This window comes from Schistocerca gregaria, chromosome 7 (genome assembly GCF_023897955.1).
Source record: "Schistocerca gregaria isolate iqSchGreg1 chromosome 7, iqSchGreg1.2, whole genome shotgun sequence".
Taxonomy (NCBI): Eukaryota; Metazoa; Arthropoda; class Insecta; order Orthoptera; family Acrididae; genus Schistocerca; species Schistocerca gregaria.
In genome coordinates this window covers 397,251,189-397,273,702 of record NC_064926.1, presented here as the reverse complement: position 1 = coordinate 397,273,702, position 22,514 = coordinate 397,251,189, and the positions used below count along the sequence as shown (strand labels likewise).

The window sequence follows — 22,514 nt, the reverse complement described above, 5'->3', positions numbered from 1 at the left end:
CAATGGAGGGATTCAGAGAAACCACATTCACCATTAAACTTACAGGCAATGCCATAATGAGTGTGGAGTATGGGCATACAGTAAATGTTTGGCAGGAATTCAACATCCCTGATTTAGGAAAGTGTGCAAGGCTATACATGGACACAGATGTGTGCCTGCTTGCTGACACTTTTAAGAAACACGTAGACAGATACACACTGGATCCTCCCTTCTATTACATTACGGCAGGGCTCTCATGGGGCACCATGTTAATAGAGAAGTGTTACCATTGAAATATTGACCAATGTTGATATGCAGTTGTTTTACACGGGATTTGCACGGGCTTTGCCATTGTATGCATACGTATGACAAGGCACGCGACATACAAATGAGTGAGGAGGAATAAAAAGCTTCTGACAATTTGAGTTACAGTCCATACTTGAATGCAAACCACATATACAGGCATGCCATGCAACAATCTCTGCTGATTGGAGTGTTTTGATGGATGTTAATGAGGAAATCATCAGACAGGATAAGCTCCAAGATGTGGCTGCAGATTCTGGTGTAGGATATGTCATGGAGGCAGAACTGGCATATCCTAGTAGTCTGTATGACATGCATAGTGACCATAGTGACTAGGTCTGCACAGTGTTTCCATCCCTAAGCTGATGAAGATGCTGGGGGATAAAAAGAGATATTATGCATAACAGAAATCTCCAGCAATGCCTCAGTGTTGGGATGAAACTTAATAGTCACCTCCTCCAATCAATCTGGTTGAAGAGGTATATAGACATTAATGCCATGAAAACAGGGCTCTCACAGCATTTGAGTTAGAAATTGGTTTCTTCAATGAACAATTTATTATTATATACAAGCATGGAGAATTCTAGGTATCACTGATAAATTCACTTAGCTTACAGCTGGTAGAGACATTATTGTGCAAGAGATTATACTGCCAGGCCAAACTTCAAAGTTCACCATCTTCAATCAAAGATTAGTCACTCTGGAGAAGGCTAAATTTTTAGTAGAGTTCATGAAATCTGTGTATGTTGGTATGCATATATTAAACATTTCCAGACCCCATATGTACTAATTTCACTAAGTTTGCAAAACCGCATTTCATAGAGCCAAAATTACTTTAGACGGATACAGACAGTTTCATCTAATGGGTGAGGTTGCAACCCATTTAAAGTAGTAAGGTGGCACTCTGAGAAATGTGACTTGTCTGCATATGTGCTCAGGAATCCTTTTGGCATTACCCCTCAAAACAGAAAGTTTATCAGCCTAATGAAAGCTGAGCCAATTGGGTCTCAGATTCAGGAGCGATTCCGGAAGTCGGTCAAGGGAAGGGAGGGCTATGGGGGGGGGGGGGGGGGGGGGGGGGCGGGGAATGGGATATTGCTTAACAAAAGGAGAGCTGGGGTCCTCCACCGACAGACGTAAAATTTGGTGTTGCTTAAAGTAGTTTCCGGTAACTGTTTGGGAGTTCAGGCTAAAAAATGTGTATTAATAAATAATAACATGCCCAATTTAAGTTAAATGGTATTTATTGGTTTAGATAGTAAGCTATTTGCTACTTTATTACATTGCAACCTATATTGCTACATAATTATATAAAAAAAGATTGAATCTGTTGGAGTAATATATTCACTGATTTCTGAAGTCTTTTTATCCAGTGTAATATAATACTCCACTAGGGGGAAGCTATAGCCCCCCCCCCCTTGCCATTGCCCCTGCTCAGATTGAAAATGTATGTGTACTGTACAGAGACAGGTGCCACCCAGAGACAGGCTAAGGATGTGAACCATTCAGTCTCCATGGCTCTCACAATTGATAATTGCAAGGGGTGCTCAATAATAGTGTTGTAAAACAATTTAGACATGATATCTGTATGGTGCAAAAAGTGGCAACTGCCTCTAAATCATGGAAAGTGAGAAGTCATCCACATGAACCCTAAAAGGAATCCACTCAATTTCAGTTACATGAAAAATCACACAGATCTAAAGGCTGTAAACTCAACTAAATATGCAGGGATTACAATTATGATTAACTTAAATTGTAACAATCACATAGATAATGTTGTGGGGAAAGGGTGTGATTTATTCACAGAACACTTAGAGAATGTAATAGGTCTAGTAAAGAGATTGCTTACACTATACTTGTCCTCCCTCTTCTGGAGTATTGCTGTGTGATGTATGTGTGATCCACATCAAATAGGACCAATGGAGGACACTGAAAAACTTCAAAGAAGGGCAGCTCATTTGTATTATCATGAAATAAGCAAGAAAAAGTCATGGATATGATACATGAATTGGCCTACAGTCATTAAAACAAAGGTGTTTTACACTGCGGAAAGACATTCTCAAGAAATTTCTCCTCAGACTGCGGAAATATTTTGTTGGTGCCCATCTATGTAGGGAGAAATGATCATCATGATAAAATAATAGAATTCAGAGCTTGAACAGAAAGATTTATGTGTTTGTTTTTCCTGCACGCTGTTTCAGATGGAAACATTAGAGAAGTAGCTTAAAAGGGTTCACTGAACCTCTGCCAGGAACTTAATTGTGCATTGCAGAGTATTTATGCAGATGTAGATGTGCTACATCCTAACACTCTCATGTGGTGCACCAAGTAAGCACTTGATTGTGAGACCATATGGTACACATTTAATTTAAAATCTTCTTTTTGGGATCCTAGCATTCTCACACTTGAGCTTGGCCAGGCATTTATTTGTAAATAGTGTATGAGAAATAGTGGTATGAACAGTTTCTTACAGTGTAAGCAGATGTGTGTGCATATGTGTGCTTCTGTTGATTGATTGCGCACTGTCTGTGCACTTTTATATACTGTAAATGTGTACACACAAGTCAATTTATTGTGTATGTGTGTGTGGTCTTTTTCACTGCTGCTAGTTGTACCAGTCAGTATTATTAATCATTAAAGGTAACAATGTATGTTTTATCCAGTAAATGCAGTTATTACAATACAATGTATTCATGTTCGAAGGAACTGTCTTTGATGATTTACAGCTGTGGAAATCATGAAACGGATTCACAGATTGTGAATATGTATTAGTGTCAGCTACTTTTGGCAAAGGAAAATTTGTGCCAGACCCAGTTTCGATCCTGGATTTCCCACTTTTTATAAACTGTCATCATAATCTCTTTGGCTATCTGAGCATACCACCAAGTGGGCCCCCAGTAGGCATGTTCAGGTAGCCAAAGTGGTTAAGATAACTGTTCATGATTAAGTGGGAAATCCAGATTCGAATCCAAGCCTGCCATAAATTTTCATTTGTTGCAAGTAGCTAACGCTAACACATATTCGCAATATTTGCATCCACATCTGTATTATTGATGTCTCATTTCTCATGTAAACAACAATAGTCTCTACATATTGCCACTGTCCTGTAAATATTGTATTTAATATATAAAACTGTATCAGAAAAAATGATTTTTTAATAAAAGTAATTGCATAAAAAAGTTTGTACCATGTAAAAATCTTACTTGAAGACTTCCATGGGAAATGTAATACATAGAGTCTCATCCCTAATATTAGTGTAAAAAAATAATTCCTCTCTGCAACTCTGCTTGACTTTTTCTCAGATTATATCTTGCAAACCATGAATGAATAGTAATGGTGTCCCACAACAGACTGTTAACGAGGGTATGAGCATACATAATAGATACCCAAATATCTGAGGTTCGAAGACTGCTCAGTAAACGACCCAGAATGTTGCCTTGATGGCAAGTGTACATCACAGATATGGGTATCATCAGTACAGTGCCAGGAAAGTGTGACAGGACCATTTTTATTCCTTATATGCATAAGCGACCTGACAGAGAGGATGAGCAGCAATTTGCAGCTGTCTGCTGATGGTGCTTTGGTGTACAGAAAGGTGTCATAACTGAGTGACTTTAAGATGATCAAGATGACTTGGACAAAATTTATAGTTGGCGTGAAGAAGGCAGTTTACTCTATATGTAGAAAAATTTAAGTTAATGCAGATAAGTAGAAAAAACAACCCCATGATGTATGAGAATAGCATTAGTAATGAACTGCTTGAGGCAGACACATCAATTAAACATCTAGATTTAATGTTACATAGTGAGACAGGATTGAAAGAGCGCATAAGGATGTTAGTAAGGAAGGCAAATTGTCATCTGCAGTTTATTGGGACAATTTTAGGAAAGTGTGGCTCATCTCTAAAGATCATATACAGAACGGGTAGCATGTCTAAATTCCACATTTTAAGATGGCCGCAGTCTGCCCTAGGAAACAACTCTATCCATGCACCTGCACTTGCACTTGGACTCTTTCCAAACAAGCTGTGCACAATAAGCAATTGCTGGCAGGAGTGTCTTTTCCCCCACCACCATATGTAGAAATGGACACTTCCACTGGATGTTCCTTAGCTGTAGACAATGCCATTCTCAAGTGTGTGTGAGTGTGCTGAGTGGTAGTAACAGTGGCTACACGAATGTGTCGTCTGCTATTTCAGTGAATATCTAATGTTTTCTAATGAGCACCCGAGTGCTGTATGAAGAATCATAACTGCTGCAACATGACGGCTTCCCAACAGTAATACAGGGACATATTTTGGTGAGATGGACATTCATGGCATTTTGCAAATAACTTGCATATGCCTTGTTTACCAAACAGGACCAGTCATGTACCCACCACTGTGGCTTGAATGTACACTTCACAGAAAAAAAAATGGTGCTACTGCTGAATGCAACCAACATATCTGTGACATTGCTTCTGCAAATGCCAAAACCCTGTAGGGTTCAGTTGTTTGACTATACACAATGGTTACCACAAGAGACACTAGAGACTACTGCTCATTATGGCAGTCAGGCCAGAAGTAGACTTATACCATGAAACAACAAATAAAGCAAAGTTTTCATCAGTATCAATTTACAAGGCAGAATGTCCAAATCTGGAAATGAATGAGGATACATTTAGCACTGCACTGGGAACCCCATGAAGCTTATATTGCCCCTGAGAAGTAATATGTAATAAAGTGGAATGCCATGATGCAAAGTTGTGGTAACGGGTGGGGAGTTGAACTGCTATCTAAGCACATCAGAAATCAGATATTAAATATGTTCTATAATACCATGATATTGAAAGCTAAAACAACGACACAAACGTTTTTTGTCTGGCAGGAAACGAACCAGGCACTTTCGATATTGTCTTATAGCTGTTGATAGACATGAAATATTTATTGTTTCCTCACCAGTAGCAAGATGTGCACATGATGGTCATGTGAAAGCCAGCTCACGCTATTCGTCCACGAGACTCAGAGGGCCATAGACACAGGTTCACAGGTAGATGCCATGTTTCTTGACTTCCGCAAGGCGTTCGTTACAGTTCCCCACAATCGTTTAATGAACAAAGTAAAAGCATATGGACTATCAGACCAATTGTGTGATTGGATTGAGGAGTTCCTAGATAACAGAATGCAGCATGTTATTCTCAATGGAGGGAAATCTTCTGAAGTAAGAGTGATTTCAGGTGTGCCGCAGGGGAGTGTCATAGGACCATTGCTATTCACAATATACATAAGTGACCTTGTGGATGACATCGGAAGTTCACTGAGGCTTTTTGCAGATGATGCTGTGGTGTATCAAGAGGTTGTAACAATGGAAAATTGTACGGAAATGCAGGAGGATCTGCAGCGAATTGACGCATGGTGCAGGGAATGGCAATTGAATCTCAATGTAGACAAGTGTAATGTGCTCCGAATACATAGAAAGATAGATCCCTTATCATTTAGCTACAAAATAGCAGGTCAGCAACTGGAAGCAGTTAATTCCATAAATTATCTGGAAGTACGCATTAGGAGTGATTTAAAATGGAATGATCGTATAAAGTTGATCGTCGGTAAAGCAGATGCCAGACTGAGATTCATGGGAAGAATCTTAAGGAAATGCAGTCCGAAAACAAAGGAAGTAGGTTACAGTACACTTGTTCGCCCACTGCTTGAATGCTGCTCAGCGGTGTGGGATCCGTACCAGATAGGGTTGATAGAAGAGATAGAAAAGATCCAACGGAGAGCAGCGCGCTTCGTTACAGGATCATTTAGTAATCGCGAAAGCGTTACGGAGATGATACATAAACTCCAGTGGAAGACTCTGCAGGAGAGACGCTCAGTAGCTTGGTACGGGCTTTTGTTGAAGTTTTGAGAACATACCTTCACCGAAGAATCAAGCAGTATATTGCTCCCTCCTACGTATATCTCACGAAGAGACCATGAGGATAAAATCAGAGAGATTAGAGCCCACACATAAGCGTACCGACAATCCTTCTTTCCACGAACAATACGAGACTGGAATAGAAGGGAGAACCGATAGAGGTACTCAGGGTACCCTCCGCCACACACCGTCAGGTGGCTTGCGGAGTATGGATGTAGATGTAGATGTTCGGCTAGAGGTAACGCAACGGATAGTTCTGTGCTGCCTGGGACTCCAGATCGTACATATCGTCGTTGTAGAAGCCGCATAAAGAGGTGTCAACTACCAAATTCCGTTTCACTAGTAGTTAGGATCGCGGCATTCGTAGACACCTGGAGGAGTTAGGCATCACGAGAAAACAACGAAATGGTAGGACAGTATCATCTCTAAGGATTCAAATCCAGGGAAAAATTGGGATCAGAGCTCGAATCCCAATTGAGTGCCAATATTTTCAAAATCTGAAGGTCACTTAAATAAGAAATGAAGGTCCTGTGACCTTACATAACGACTGGTTCGTGAACTTAAATAACGATACTAGTTTAAGAAAGGTTACTAGAGACAGAATTTCTGAAAGCAGCGACTTCTGAGGGTGACAGCCAAAACTAATCCCACACTGTTCCAGTCAGTAGCAGATGGACACGTTTAACGTTGGTCTGGAACCACGGCACAGTCCTATGTTTTTTACTTAGCGTTACTGATGGTGAAGGCGGTATGTTTGTGGCTGCTAAAAGCTGGTACCCCAGTGTGAATCGAACGCACACTTTCACCATTACAAGCTAGCCTCATCCAACCAACCACCCAATTTCGCATGTGTTAGTATCATGTTTTTGTCATAATGGGGTATGCAGTACACAGTACTCTGAAGTGCTGACTTTCACTTGAGCTGTTGTCGTGAAAAAAACCTATTCATGGTCTACTAGTCAACGTCATGCAATGTGAACACAAAGCCACGATGTCAAACCCATTCTTTTCCTTTCTTTTTTAAGCCGTATTCCGCCTGTCTGCTAAGTCTGGTAGATGTGGGGGATGGTTCAGTTCATTTTCTGACCAGCGGTTATAGAAAAATCTTACGGAAACATGTTTGTGAAAGAGCTCTTGGGTGTCTGTCATCGTAAGACCAACTGCTTGATATAGACTAGGTTCGCCCAAGTGATCGCAACGCTTTGGGCATAGACCTCATGATCTCTAGTGGACTTTCCTGCGATCGAATTAACAAGTATAACGTTACGTAACGTTGCATATCACATAACACTATGTTTCAGCATACTCCGTGGCGATTTTGTATGGCTTGTTGTTATAAGCATATTTAACTGTGGTCTTATTTTGATCATATTTGTGGTATAGCTCGTACCATGACAATTGAATATCTCTGTTTTTTATCTTATTAGGAACGTCTTTTATGTATTAGAAAACGGAATCTATAATGGAGTAAAGACTAACATTTGCGGCGTTGTGATCTGATTGTGTTTAATGAAAGGGTGAACCGGTGGAGACAGTTAGAAACACCTGTGCCCTGTATGGACTGAGTGCTATCGACAGAGTCAAGTTGTCTCATTTCAAATACGATCGTTTTGAGATAAAGTAACCTCCATCTTCAGGAAGAGAAACAGGCGTTGGTGAAGGACGTTTCTTCAATTTGCTACTATGGTCAATGACAGAATATCCGACACTTGGCAAGTTTGACAACCAGTTAACCTTCGTACCACACTTGCCTTCAGTAGTCTTATTGAGGTTGAAAGAAAGGAAGGAGGCTTAGGGTACTACGTCTCAACAAAAGCAAGATTAGGCGCGATGCAGAATCTCGATCTGGAAAGGATGGGGAAGGAAGTTGTCTGAATGTAAAATGACTCGTTTCACATCATGACGATTTATCGTGCAAAATGATCCATTGAACATGGAAATAACTAACTAACCCTTTCAAAGGATTGATCCTGACATTTGCCGTAACAGATTTAAGGACGTCAGCACGGCCTCATGGTGATTTGAAGTACCGTATGGTAACTTCTTAAGGAGAAAGTAGTGAGTAAGCCATAGCAAACAATATCTCCAACGAAGGCCTGTATACGTCTACATAATGTATTGTTATTGATATACATCTGGTACCACAAAAAAGGTGTTTTGTGTTACCAATTGCTTCACAGGCACGTGTCCTTCGCAGTTGACATTTGTTGCCAACAAATAAGATGCCTTTGCAGTCGTAGAGTAACAAATACGGCTTGGAAGACAGCACCAAGGAGGTTGATTGACAAACATGCCTACTGCATGTCTCCAAATCTGGCACCCGGATGTGTTTACCTTTCACGCCCCTTATCGATCAACCACCAAGGTAGTTAGTTATCGTTTTCTTTTGTTTGTTTTTATTGTTTTGTTTTGGCAATTGTGCTTTAAACGGACTGGACTAAGAATTAGCAAGTCGCTACTTGCGTAGAATATATTGTTGACAATTTATATGATATTTGTGTCTATTTTGTTCAATAACCTAACGGGAAATGCTACAATATGCAGTACACTAATACAACTGGTGTCTCATCAAAATATCATACATCTACATCTACATGACTACTCTGCAATTCACATTTAAGTGTTTGGCAGAGGGTTCATCGAACCACAATCATACTATCTCTCTACTATTCCACTTCCTAACAGCGCGCGGAAAAAACGAACACCTAAACTTTTCTGTTCGAGCTCTGATTTCTCTTATTTTATTTTGAGGATCATTCCTACCTACACATATTTTCGCATTCGGAAGAGAAAGTTGGTGACTGAAATTTCGTAAAAAGATCTCGCAGCGACGAAAAACGTCTTTGCTGTAATGACATCCATCCCAATTCGCGTATCATATCTGCCACACTCTCTCCCCTATAACGTGATAATACAAAACGAGCCGCAAGTTTTTGCACCCTTTCGATGTCCTCCGTCATTCGCACCTGGTAAGGATCCCATACCGCGCAACAATATTCTAACAGAGGACGAACGAGTGTAGTGTAAGCTGTCTCTTTAGTGGACTTGTTGCATCTTATAAGTGTCCTGCCAATGAAACGCAACCTTTGGCTCGCCTTCCCCACAATATTATCTATGTGGTCTTTTCAACTGAAGTTGTTCGTAATTTTAACACCCAGATACTTAATTGAATTGACAGCCTTGAGAATTGTACTATTTATCGAGTAATCGAATTCCAACGGATTTGTTTTGGAACTCATGTGGATCACCTCACACTTTTCGTTATTTAGCATCAACTGCCACCTGCCACACCATACAGCAATCTTTTATAAATCGCTTTGCAACTGATACTTGTCTTCAGATGACCTTACCAGACGGTAAATTACAGCATCATCTGCGAACAACCTAAGAGAACTGCTCAGATTGTTACCCAAGTCATTTATATAGATCAGGAACAGCAGAGGTCCCAGGACGCTTCCCTGGGGAACACCTGATATCACTTCAGTTTTACTCGATGATTTGCCGTCTATTACTACGAACTGCGACCTTCCTGACAGGAAATCACGAATCCAGTCGCACAACTGAGACGATACCCCATAGGCCCGCAGCTTGATTAGAAGTCGCTTGTGAGGAACGGTGTCAAAAGCTTTCCGGGAATCTAGAAATACGAAATCAACTTGAGATCCCCTGTCGATAGCGGACATTACTTCGTGCGAATAAAGAGCTAGCTGCGTTGCACAAGAGCGATGTTTTCTGAAGCCATGCTGATTACGTATCAATAGATCGTTCCCTTCGAGGTGATTCATAATGTTTGAATACAGTATATGCTCCAAAACCCTACTGCAAACCGACGTCAATGATATAGGTCTGTAGTTAGATGGATTACTCCTACTACCCTTCGTAAACACTGGTGCGACCTGCGCAATTTTCCAATCTGTAGGTACAGATCTATCGGTGAGCGAGCGGTTGTATATGAGTGCCAAGTAGGGAGCTATTGTATGAGCGTAATCTGAAAGGAACCTAATCGGTATACAATCTGGACCTGAAGACTTGACCGTATCAAGCGATTTGAGTTGCTTCGCAACCCCTAAGGTATCCACTTCTAAGAAACTCATGCTAGCAGATGTTCGTGTTTCAAATTCTGGAATATTGCATTCGTCTTCCCTGGTGAAGGAATTTCGGAAATCTGCGTTCAATAACTCCGCTTTAGCGGCACAGTCGTCGGTAACAGTACCATCGGCACTCCGCAGCGAAAGTATTGACTGCGTCTTGCCGCTTGTGTACTTTACATACGACCAGAATTTCTTCGGATTTTCTACCAAATTTCGAGACAATGTTTCGTTGTGGAACCTATTAAAGGCATCTCGCATCGAAGTCCGTGCCAAATTTCGCGCGTCTGTAGATTTTAGCCAATCTTCGGGATTTCGCGTTCTTCTGACGACGAATGGCTATCTGAAATGAACATGAAGTTCGTCGTGATACTCAAGTAGCTTTGCCAGACTACAACGTAAATACAACAATGTGGCTCTGAGAGTAATTGCTGAATGAAACACAGTTAACAGAGTATTAAGTGATACGATTTCCTTGACAAATTTGTGTATTTTCAGTGGCAGCTGCACAGTATTTTCTGTTTCTTACCTCTCGATCTACTAGTTATCGAACGTAGCGACACGTCTTATGATGAGGAAACTTCTAAACATGTTGTTTTCAGTTCGATATAACTGTTTGTAGCTCTGTCACGGAGGAGGTAAAATGTTACTCTCGTCGCAGTTTGGAACTGAGAGCTACTGTCTCTTACACTTTGCAGTGTGTTGACATTTTCATGTAGCAGGCGACCAGCTGCAGCGTCCTGATCGTCCATGTAATGACTCATACAGATAATTCGCAATGTAGACCACGACAGTAGTTGTAGTTGCTATGTGAAAGTAATCTCCCCTGTCTGTAAACATACTTTTGATGAAGCGATGATAAATCGAAGAATTCATTCAGAATCTTTAACTGGTATACTACGAACATGTCAAGTGAATCTTGCAAGATAATTCTCTGTCATTCCAAGAAGTAAGAAAACTATCGCAGCATCACCAGACATGTTCCACTATGTTGTCACGATCCTATCATAGTCGTAGCAGGACCACTATGTTTCAACAGGTCAACAATTTAGGAGTGCGTCTTGTGCATCAACGACGTAGCGTATTAATTACTTTTCCTACGACGTCATGAGGAGTATTCTAGTATTTATGGTGAGTGAGGAGTATGTAAAATTACACAGATTACCGCAATACATACGATAGAAAATAAACATAATCTACTGAGTTACAGACCCATTTAACTGACTGACAGGAGGCGCAAACAAATACTTTGTTCCAACGTTATGAAATACTCCGAAATCTATTACCCGCTGATATCAAACCAGCATGGATTTGGAAAGCATCACTCTTGAGAGACACAGACGGCACTTTATTCGCACGTTTTGGTGCGTACAGGAGCTCTCGGATTGGTTTGGTATGTATAGAGTTCCAAAACGACTTTTGGTATCATTATTCATAAGCAGCTTTTACTATGGACTATCGTCTGAGCCGGCCGCGGTGGTCTAGCGGTTCTAGGCGCTCAGTCCGGTGCCGCGCGACTGCTACGGTCACAGGTTCGAATCTTGCCTCGGGCATGGATGTGTGTGATGTCCTTAGGTTAGTTAGGTTTAAGTAGTTCTAAGTTCTAGGGGACTGATGACCACAGCTGTTAAGTCCCATAGTGCTCAGAGCCATTTGAACTATCGTCTGAGTTGTGCGACTGGATTCGTGATTTGCTGTCTGAAAAGTCACAGTTCACAGTATCTGTTGGGAAGTCACCCAGTGAAACAAAGTGATGAGTGTGATTCCGTGAGTAAAGTGATGTAGATCTTCTGCAAATTATAATATACATAAACTATTTAGCAGGTGTGATTCTTGAGTTTCTCCCGGCGTATTTGATAATCAAAATATCCACGGGTGTACTGCCGGTCTATAGTGTCCAACGGGCACAATATTTCGGCGATCAAACATGTCGCCATCATTAGGTGAACTGACGGACTGAGCTCCTGTGAACGTGCCGGCACGGAGATCCGTACACTATGGCTGCTCAGGGGGAACTGGGTTCGGTCGCGGCGGCGGCCGATTTAAATACCCTCCGCCCGCGGCGCGCTCCCTCCGCCGTCCGCGCCCCGCGCCACGGTAGCGCGGTGGAATAGATTGCGACGGCGTCTGAGATGACGTCGGTGTGATGGCTCTGTCCGCCGTGGTCGTCACAACTATGCGTTTGCTCGATTTACTCTTGATTAACCCAATCGCTGGTTCCCAAGCCTTGCTAAGATTATAGCCACAGTCACGGTTTATGAGGTCGTCATTGGTGCGAATTTCGATAGCCTCTCTAACAACGCTGTCCCAGTATCTCGACGTCTGTACCAGAATCCTCGTGGGGTCATACTCCATAGCGTGATTTTCCGACAAACAATGTTCAGCGACCGCCGACTTGCTCGGATACATCAGTCGAGTGTGCCTCTGGTGTTCACGGCATCGATCCTCGACGGTACGCATCGTCTGACCAATATACGACTTGCCACATTGATACGGAATCTGGTACACGCCGGCCTTCCTCAAACCGAGGTCATCTTTGTCCCCACCAGTGCACGAGTTTTATTCGGAGGACAAAACACAGTTCCAACCCGGTGTTTCTTCAGAATGCGGGCGATTTTCCCTGAGAGTGCGCCTGTGTATGGAATAAATGCAGTGCCTACCTCCTCCCTCGTGACTTCATCCATCTCAACAGGTTGTGTTGCAGTGGTTGGGCGGAGAGCACGTTGGATCTGCCACTCTGAGTACCCATTCTTTCGAAACACAGTTCTTCCGCCAGAATCAGCCGAGGAAATACGTCGTGAAACTTGTCGTAAGTTGACGAAATCCAAGCCGATGAAGTCAAATATCAGCAGTAAAGAGAGGGCGGCCATTCGTGATCTGAGGGAACGCTCTGAAATTGTTGTCTTACCGGCTGACAAAGGCAATGCTACAGTTGTTGTCTCCCATAAGGACTACACTGATAAGATGCAGAGCCTGCTAAATGACGATTCCTACCGGAAGATCAGCGTTGACCCTACAAAGAAGGTGGAGAACAAGACGAGGGTTCTTCTCAAGGACGCAGATTTACCGGAGGGTGACGCTGAGAAATTGTTACTCCAAGGTCCGGTACCACCTAGACTATATGGACTCCCGAAGGTTCACAAAGAGGGGGTACCATTACGCCCCATTGTCAGCAACATCAGGGCACCTACATATTTGTTGGCCAAATACCTGACGGGAATATTAAGTCCTTATGTGGGTAAATGCCCTCATCACATTCGTAATTCCGTGGATTTTGTTAAACGCCTTGATAGCTTCAGGTTGGATGAGTCAGATATCATGGTGAGTTTTGACGTCGTTTCCTTGTTTACGAGGGTACCCCTGCGAGAGTCGCTAGAGTTGATTGGTCAGAGGTTTGACGAGAATACCACTGAACTTTTTAGGCATGTCTTGACTTCCACGTATTTTCTTTTTAATGGAGAATACTACGAACTAACGGAGGGAGTCGTCATGGGTAGCCCACTCTCACCGGTGGTAGCGAATTTGTACATGGAGAACTTCGAGGAGGAGGCCCTGTCGTCATCCGAATGGAAACCTACTTGCTTTTTCCGTTACGTGGACGACACGTTCGTCATCTGGCCACATGGTATGGATAAACTCCTTGACTTCCTTACACATCTAAACTCCATACACCCCAACATCAAATTCACTATGGAGACTGAAACGGAGGGTAAATTACCTTTCCTTGACGTCTTGGTCAGGAGAAGGGCTGACGGCACCCTAGGTCATGGGGTGTATCAAAAGACAACACACACTGATCTGTATTTGCACGCAGACAGCTGCCACCACCCTTCACAGAGGAAAGGGGTACTTAAAACTCTAGTACATAGGGCGCGCACTATCTCTGACACAGAGAGTCTACCCCAGGAATTGGAACATCTGAGAACTGTGTTTCGAAAGAATGGGTACTCAGAGTGGCAGATCCAACGTGCTCTCCGCCCAACCACTGCAGCACAACCTGTTGAGATGGATGAAGTCACGAGGGAGGAGGTAGGCACTGCATTTACTCCATACACAGGCGCACTCTCGGGGAAAATCGCCCGCATTCTGAAGAAACACCGGGTCTGAACTGTGTTTTGTCCTCCGAATAAAACTCGTGCACTGGTGGGGAGCGCCAAAGATGACCTCGGTTTGAGGAAGACCGGCGTGTACCAGATTCAGTGTCAATGTGGCAAGTCGTATATTGGTCAGACGATGCGTACCGTCGAGGATCGATGCCGTGAACACCAGAGGCACACTCGACTGATGTATCCGAGCAAGTCGGCGGTCGCTGAACATTGTTTGTCGGAAAATCACGCTATGGAGTATGACCGCACGAGGATTCTGGTACAGACGTCGAGATACTGGGACAGCGTTGTTAGAGAGGCTATCGAAATTCGCACCAATGACGACCTCATAAACCGTGACTGTGGCTATAATCTTAGCAAGGCTTGGGAACCAGCGATTGGGTTAATCAAGAGTAAATCGAGCAAACGCATAGTTGTGACGACCACGGCGGACAGAGCCATCACACCGACGTCATCTCAGACGCCGTCGCAATCTGTTCCACCGCGCTACCGTGGCGCGGGGCGCGGACGGCGGAGGGAGCGCGCCGCGGGCGGAGGGTATTTAAATCGGCCGCCGCCGCGACCGAACCCAGTTCCCCCTGAGCAGCCATAGTGTACGGATCTCCGTGCCGGCACGTTCACAGGAGCTCAGTCCGTCAGTTCACCTGATGATGGCGACATGTTTGATCGCCGAAATATTGTGCCCGTTGGACACTATAGACCGGCAGTACACCCGTGGATATTTTGATTATTTAGCAGGTAATCAGAATATTTCTCGTAGATTTGTGGAAGGCAATGCTGCCGCCTATTAAATTCTTTAGAACAGCAAAGAGAACTAGAAAAAATGGCTCTGAGCACTATGGGAGTTAACATCTATGGTCATCGGTCCCCTAGAACTTAGAACTACTTAAACCTAACTAACCTAAGGACAACACACAACACCCAGCCATCACGAGGCAGAGAAAATCCCTGACCCCGCCGGGAATCGAACCCGGGAACAAAGAGAACTACAATGTGATGTTGAAAGTACATCTTCACGTTGCAAAACCTGACAATCGACTGTAAGCAATGAAGTGTGTAAAGTTCACTACACTAATACCAAAACAATTCCATTAAAATTCGCTTACACAATAAATCAGTGACAATCATAGATTATCGATTCAGCTAACTATCTAGGAGCAACGATCACAATCAACTCAAATTGGAACCATCACATGGAAGTATTGTGGGGAACTATATTCAAAGTCTTCGTTTTATTGGTAGAATACGTAGAAGATGCAACGAATCAATTAAAGTGACTGCCTACAACACACTTGTCTGTCCTCTTCGTGACTCTTCCTGCGCGGTATGGGATCCATACGAGACGATTGACAGAAGACATCGAAAAAGTTCAAATAAGGGCAGCTCGTTTTGTCTTATAACGAAATAGGGGAGATTATGTCACCGGTATGGCAAACAGGTTGGGATGGAAATCACTGAAACGTAGGCGTTTTACATTGCGGCGAAGTGTTTTCACTAAATTCTAATCGCCAATGTTTTGTTTACCCCGGAATACATAGGAGACATGACGATTGTGATAAAAGACATCAATGCTTGCATGGCAAGATCTAATTGTTCACTGTTTCCACGCCCGTTTTGAGAGTGGAACGACAGAGAAATAATGTGAGAAGGGTTCAAAGAACCTCCTGCCAAGCACTTAATTGTGAATTGCAGAGTAGTCATGTGTATGTGGATGAAGATTTCGAGGGAGGGGTAGCAGGAAGAAGAAAGGAATCTGGGAATGGGTAGGAACGCAGAAGTGCAAAATAAAACAGTGAAAAGCTTGTGATTCTTCAGTTTCTCCCTGCGTATTTGTTGCTCGAACAGTCCACGGGTATAGTGCCCGTTCATAGTGTCCAATACTATGAACCGACAGTATACCCGTGGACGGTTCGAGCAGTGAAAAGCTTGCAAAGTATTCTTTACTTAGATGTATGCCACTGTTTTATCTCAGGACAGAGAGAAAAGGAAGGAATGTTTTCAGAACGAAGAATGTATTATAGGTAACGGGATATAAGAGAATATGGTTTCATAGGTTTTGAGAGGAGTGATAGGGGACTGTGAAGAACGCAGAAATGCAACGAGAATTTAGAGTTTCAATGGAAACAGCTAGATTTGTTTATAACGGTTTGGGAGAATGGAGCAGAAGGACAATTGAGGTGAGAGAGGCGAGAGAGCGTGAGAGAGAGGGAGGAGAAATTAACAATGAATAAATGTAAGACGAAATCGTTTGCATAATTTTTGGAGGATAGAGGGTGTACTAAGGGATGAAGGGAAAGAGAGATATATTTGAAATAACACAAAATAATTTTAAAGCGTCCATCTAAACTGATTATTTTGCACGTATCTATAGGGGTGTAAATGAAATAAAAATAGAATATTTAACAAACTGCAAATTCAAAAGAAACTCACTTCAATTAAAAGGGCGACTCAAAGGAAAACTAACTCAAATTTTATTTTATCATTTGACAAGTGATCTTCCACTGTCTCTCGATGAGGATACATGAAGACAAAGACGACATAAAAACCGTTTAAAGGACTAATATTTTATCCAGAATCCCACATTATTTTGTATTTCCATTATGCGTCTTGGCATAGAATCTATAAGCCGCCGGACGTAACAGCCTGAAGAAGCAACTTCCTCTCAGATTTCAAGAATGCAGTTCCAAAGAGCGTCAGCTGCAGTTCGTTGGTTTCGTGGTCAGCTCTCTGTCAACGTTCTGGCGACCTCAGCCCACATGTTTTTCATAGGTTCACATCAGCAGCCTGTGGCGCCCAGTCCATGACTTTGACACCAATTGTGGAGAGCTGCTACTGAACGAATGCAGACTTGTGAACGGGAGAACGGTCCTCTTGCAATGTGAAGCCCCTTGAATGAGATTTTCACTCTGCAGCGGAGTGTGCGCTGATATGAAACTTCCTGGCGCATTAAAACTGTGTGTCGGACCGAGACTCGAACTCGGGACCTTTGCCTTTGCGGGCAAATGCTCTACCAACTGAGCTACCCAAGCACGACTCACGCCCCGCCCTCACAACTTTACTCCCGCCAGTACCTCGTCTCCTACCTTCCAAACCTTACAGAAGCTCTCCTACAAACCATGCAGGACTAGCACTCCTGAAAAAAAGGAAATTCGGAAACATGGCTTAGCCACAGCCTAGGGGATGTTTCCAGAATGAGATTTTCACTCTGCAGAGGAGTGTGCGCTGATACGAAACTTCCTGGCGCATTAAAACTGTGTGTCAGACCGAGACTCGAACTCGGGACCTTTGCCTTTGCGGGCAAATGCTCTACCAACATTTTTTTTAATTTTTATTTATTTATTTATTTTTTTCATCTCATTTTGTTCGCTTTTGTTCGTTGTATCTTCTCGGGGCGGACGTCGTAAGACATCCGATGAAGTTCGTTGGTGATCGATTAACTCAGTTTTTTTTTATTACAGAGGGTACGTAACCCTTTGACCGAACACGCTGAGCTACCGTTCCGGCACCAACTAAGCTATCCAAGCACAACTCACGCCCCATCCTCACAACTTCCGCCTGTACCTCGTCTCCTACCTTCCAAACTTAACAGAAGCTCTCCGTACAGCATTTTCACTGACGGAAGCATCACATTTTCCAGTGTGTGGGCGTTTTGCTCGCTGTAGAAAATTCCTTCTACCCTGTGAAGAATTCCTGCTCCTCTCGCAGAAATCTATCTCAAGCAGGAAATAAATAGCCGCCCACTTCTTCTCGTCGTGGTTACATATTCGCGTCAATGGCGAGTCATCGCAGCCTGTTAACTACTCTTGGACGATCGGTACTGGTTGAAAACACCTTCTCGTCAGTGAAAATGGCGTTTTCCCATGACGCATTCGGACGGAGCTCCGCAAATAAAAAAAAAAAAAAAAACTACTTTCGCTGAGCTCTTGTTTCATGGCGGCAGTCCAGCGCCCCTCAACATACACTACCTCCCTATCCTGATGTAAGCTCACTCCCTCCCCTCCTGAGTCAGGAGCGCTGTTGGTAGTGCTCTGAAGCGCCAAAAATACTGGTCTAGGCATGCGTATTCAAATACAGAGATATGTAACCAAGCAACCAAGCAGAATACGGCGATCCGGTAGGCAACGCCTATATAAGGCAAGTGTCTGGCACAGTTGTTAGATCGGTTACTGCTGCTACAATGGCAGGTTATCAAGATCTAAGTGAGTCTGAACGTGGTGTTAAAGTCGGCTCACGAGCGATGGGACACAGCATCTCCGAGTTAGCGATGGAGTGGGGAATTTCTCGTGCAACCATTTCACGAGTGCACCGTGAATATCAGGAATCCGCAAAATATCAAATCTCCGACATCGCTACGGCCCGAAAAAGATCGTGCAAGAACGGGACCAACGACGACTGAAGAGAATCGTTCATCGTGACAAAATTGCAACCCTTCCGCAAATTGCTGCTGAGTTCAGTGCTGGGCTACAACAAGTGTCAGCATGCGAAGCATTCAATGAAACATCATCGATATGGGCTTTCGGTGCCGAAGGCCCATTTGTGTACCCTTGATGAGTGCACGACACAAAGCTTTACGCCTCGCCTGGGTCCATCAACTCTGACATTGGACTGTTAATGACTGGAAAGATGTTTCCTTATCGGACCAGTCTCGTTTCATAACGTGTAGAGAGAATGGACATGTACGCGTATTGAGACAACCTCATAAATCCATGGATCCTGCATGTCACAGGGGACTGTTTAAGCTGGTAGAGGCTCTGTAATGGTGTGGGGCGTGTGCGGCTAGAGTGATGCGGGAGCCCCGATACGTCTAGATACGGCTCTGACAGGTGACACGTACGTAAGCATCCTGCCTGATCACTTACATCTGTTCATGTCCATTGTGCATTCCGACGAACTTGGGCAATTCCAGCAGGACAGTGCGACACACTACACATCCAAAATTGCTACAGAGTGGCTCCAGTAACACTATTCTGAGTTTAAACACTTCCGCTGGCCACCAGACTCCCCAGACATGAACATTATTGAGAACATCTGGGATGCCTGGCTACGTGCTGTTGAGAATAGATTCTCTTACGGATTTATGGACAGTCCTGCAGGATTCATGGTGTCAGTTCCATCCAGCACTACTTCCGACATTAGCAGAGTCCAGGCCACGTCGTGTTGCGCCACTTTTGGCATGCTCGCTGGGGCGCTACACGGTATTAGGAAGGCGTACCAGATTCTTTGATTCTTCAGTGTAGCTCCTCTACCATCTCATAGCAGTGGCATATGGCAGACCATATCTTGTGCCAGCTTCTCTGATGCAACATCCACCTTTTTCAATAAGAGCGACGACTCTATTTCGAGTTGATCTCTGCCAGTGAGCCTTTGCAACAGACGGCCTGATGCGTATTTCTGCTTGCCGCTCATACACTAATACAAGGACAGGAAGTAAACATATTTATGTCGATAGGATCGGCAGAGGAAGAGTCATACTGTGGCGGTGTGGTGAGAGGGGGGGGCGCTGTTGACCCACCCGCCACCGCCGGCTCGCTCGCTTCGGTCTCACCTCGGCACCAGGCTGTAACTGGCCAACTGTCCAGCCAGCCCTTCAACTGTCCATCCTGGGTGTCCCGCAGCTCGCGAGACGCGGCTACTACAGGCCCAGGTCGCAAAGCCACGGTCACCCCTTGAAGGATCAAACGTTTTATCTATCGTACTCGAGTCTGTAGTATAAACTTACACAGCTGGAGCTATTTTCTTCCTATAACACGAGCAGGCATATCTACTTTTGACGTCGCAGTCAAATATTTAACGAAAAATAAGTTAAAGAATACACTCATGAAAAACGTAAATTCCACAAAATACTTCAACTAGGTAGCAGTCACATGATGCATAAAACCATTTCTTCTTGTAAGCGCTCTTCATGATATCTCGCATTAAGAAAACATATATTCTACCAAGATAACTAAGCGGATCTTAAAAGTAAACAGTTTTTGTGACAACTTCGCCAAATACGAGGAGTGTTTTTTAAGTAAGTACCGTTTTGAAATTAAAAAAGACGTGCTAAGATATTTCAATAATTTTATTTTCACATGAAAGCTTGCACCTTAATCTACACTCCTGGAAACTGAAATAAGAACACCGTGAATTCATTGTCCCAGAAAGGGGAAACTTTATTGACACATTCTTGGGGTCAGATACATCACATGATCACACTGACAGAACCACAGGCACATAGACACAGGCAACAGAGCATGCACAATGTCGGCACTAGTACAGTGTATATCCACCTTTCGCAGCAATGCAGGCGGCTATTCTCCCATGGAGACGATCGTAGAGATGCTGGATGTATTCCTGTGGAACGGCTTGCCATGCCATTTCCACCTGGCGCCTCAGTTGGGCCAGCGTTCGTGCTCGACGTGCAGACCGCGTGAGACGACGCTTCATCCAGTCCCAAACATGCTCAATGGGGGACAGATCCGGAGATCTTGCTGGCCAGGGTAGTTGACTTACACCTTCTAGAGCACGTTGGGTGGCACGGGATACATGCGGAAGTGCATTGTCCTGTTGGAACAGCAAGTTCCCTTGTCGGTCTAGGAATGGTAGAACGATGGGTTCGATGACGGTTTGGATGTACCGTGCACTATTCAGTGTCCCCTCGACGATCACCAGAGGTGTACGGCCAGTGTAGGAGATCGCTCCCCACATCATGATGCCGGGTGTTGGCCCTGTGTGCCTCGGTCGTATGCAGTCCTGATTGTGGCGCTCACCTGCACGGCGCCAAACACGCATTCGACCATCATTGGCACCAAGGCAGAAGCGACTATCATCGCTGAAGACGACACGTCTCCATTCGTCTCTCCATTCACGCCTGTCGCGACACCACAGGAGGCGGGCTGCACGATGTTGGGGCGTGAGCGGAAGACGGCCTAACGGTGTGCGGGACCGTAGCCCAGCTTAATGGAGACGGTTGCGAATGGTCCTCGCCGATACCCCAGGAGCAACAGTGTCCCTAATTTGCTGGGAAGTGGCGGTGCGGTCCCCTACGGCACTGCGTAGGATCCTACGGTCTTGGCGTGCATCCGTGCGTCGCTGCGGTCTGGTCTCAGTTCGACGGGCACGTGCACCTTCCGCCGACCACTGGCGACAACATCGATGTACTGTGGAGACCTCACGCCCCACGTGTTGAGCAATACGGCGGTACGTCCACCCGGCCTCCCGTATGCCCACTATACGCCCTCGCTCAAAGTCCGTCAACTGCACATACGGTTCACGTCCACGCTGTCGCGGCATGCTGCCAGTGTTAAAGACTGCGATGGAGCTCCGTATGCCACGGCAAACTGGCTGACACTGACGGCGGCGGTGCACAAATGCTGCGCAGCTAGCGCCATTCGACGGCCAACACCGCGGTTCCTGGTGTGTCCGCTGTGCCGTGCGTGTGATTATTGCTTGTACAGCCCTCTCGCAGTGTCCGGAGCAAGTATGGTGGGTCTGACACACCGGTGTCAATGTGTTCTTTTTTCCATTTCCAGGAGTGTATTTTCCTACATAATTTCCGTCAATAGCGCAGGAACTGATGGTAGTCACTGGGCGCAAGATCGGAGCTGTACGGAGGATGATCTAGAGTTTCCCATCGAAAAGATGTGATAAGCTCTTTGGTCTGATTCGCCACAAGCGGACGGGCATTGTCTTGCAGCAAAGTAATGCCCTTGCTCAACTTCCATGGACTGTTGCTTTGATTCTGATGTGACGTAGGCCACCCATGTTTCATCGCCAGTAACAATTTGGCTTAAGAAATCATCACCGTCGTTGTCGTACCGCTCAAGGAAAGTCAATGCACTGTCTAAACGTTTGGTTTTGTGCACATCCGTCAACATATTCGGTACCCAACGTGCGCACGATTTTCGGTAATTAAAGATCAAACAAATGGCTCTGAGGACTATGGGACTTAACTTCGGAGGTCATCAGTCCCCTAGAACTTAGAACTACTTAAACCTAACTAACCTAAGGACATCACACTCATCCATGCCCGAGGCAGGATTCGAACCTGTGACCGTTGTGGTCGCGCGGTTCCAGACTGTAGCGCCTAGAACCGCTCGGCCACCCCGGCCGGCGGTAATCCAAGTGCTCGGTTACAATGCCGTACAAAACATTACGAGAAACAT

The 22,514-nt window shown here is 44.4% G+C and overlaps 1 non-coding gene across 1 annotated transcript; it reads right to left on the bottom strand.

Annotated features, from left to right (window-relative positions):
* Positions 1-17,325: 17,325 nt before the first annotated feature.
* On the bottom strand, positions 17,326-17,399 carry Trnac-gca (transfer RNA cysteine (anticodon GCA)). The gene has a single exon. It is a non-coding gene; the product is annotated as a tRNA-Cys (tRNA).
* Positions 17,400-22,514: the final 5,115 nt, after the last annotated feature.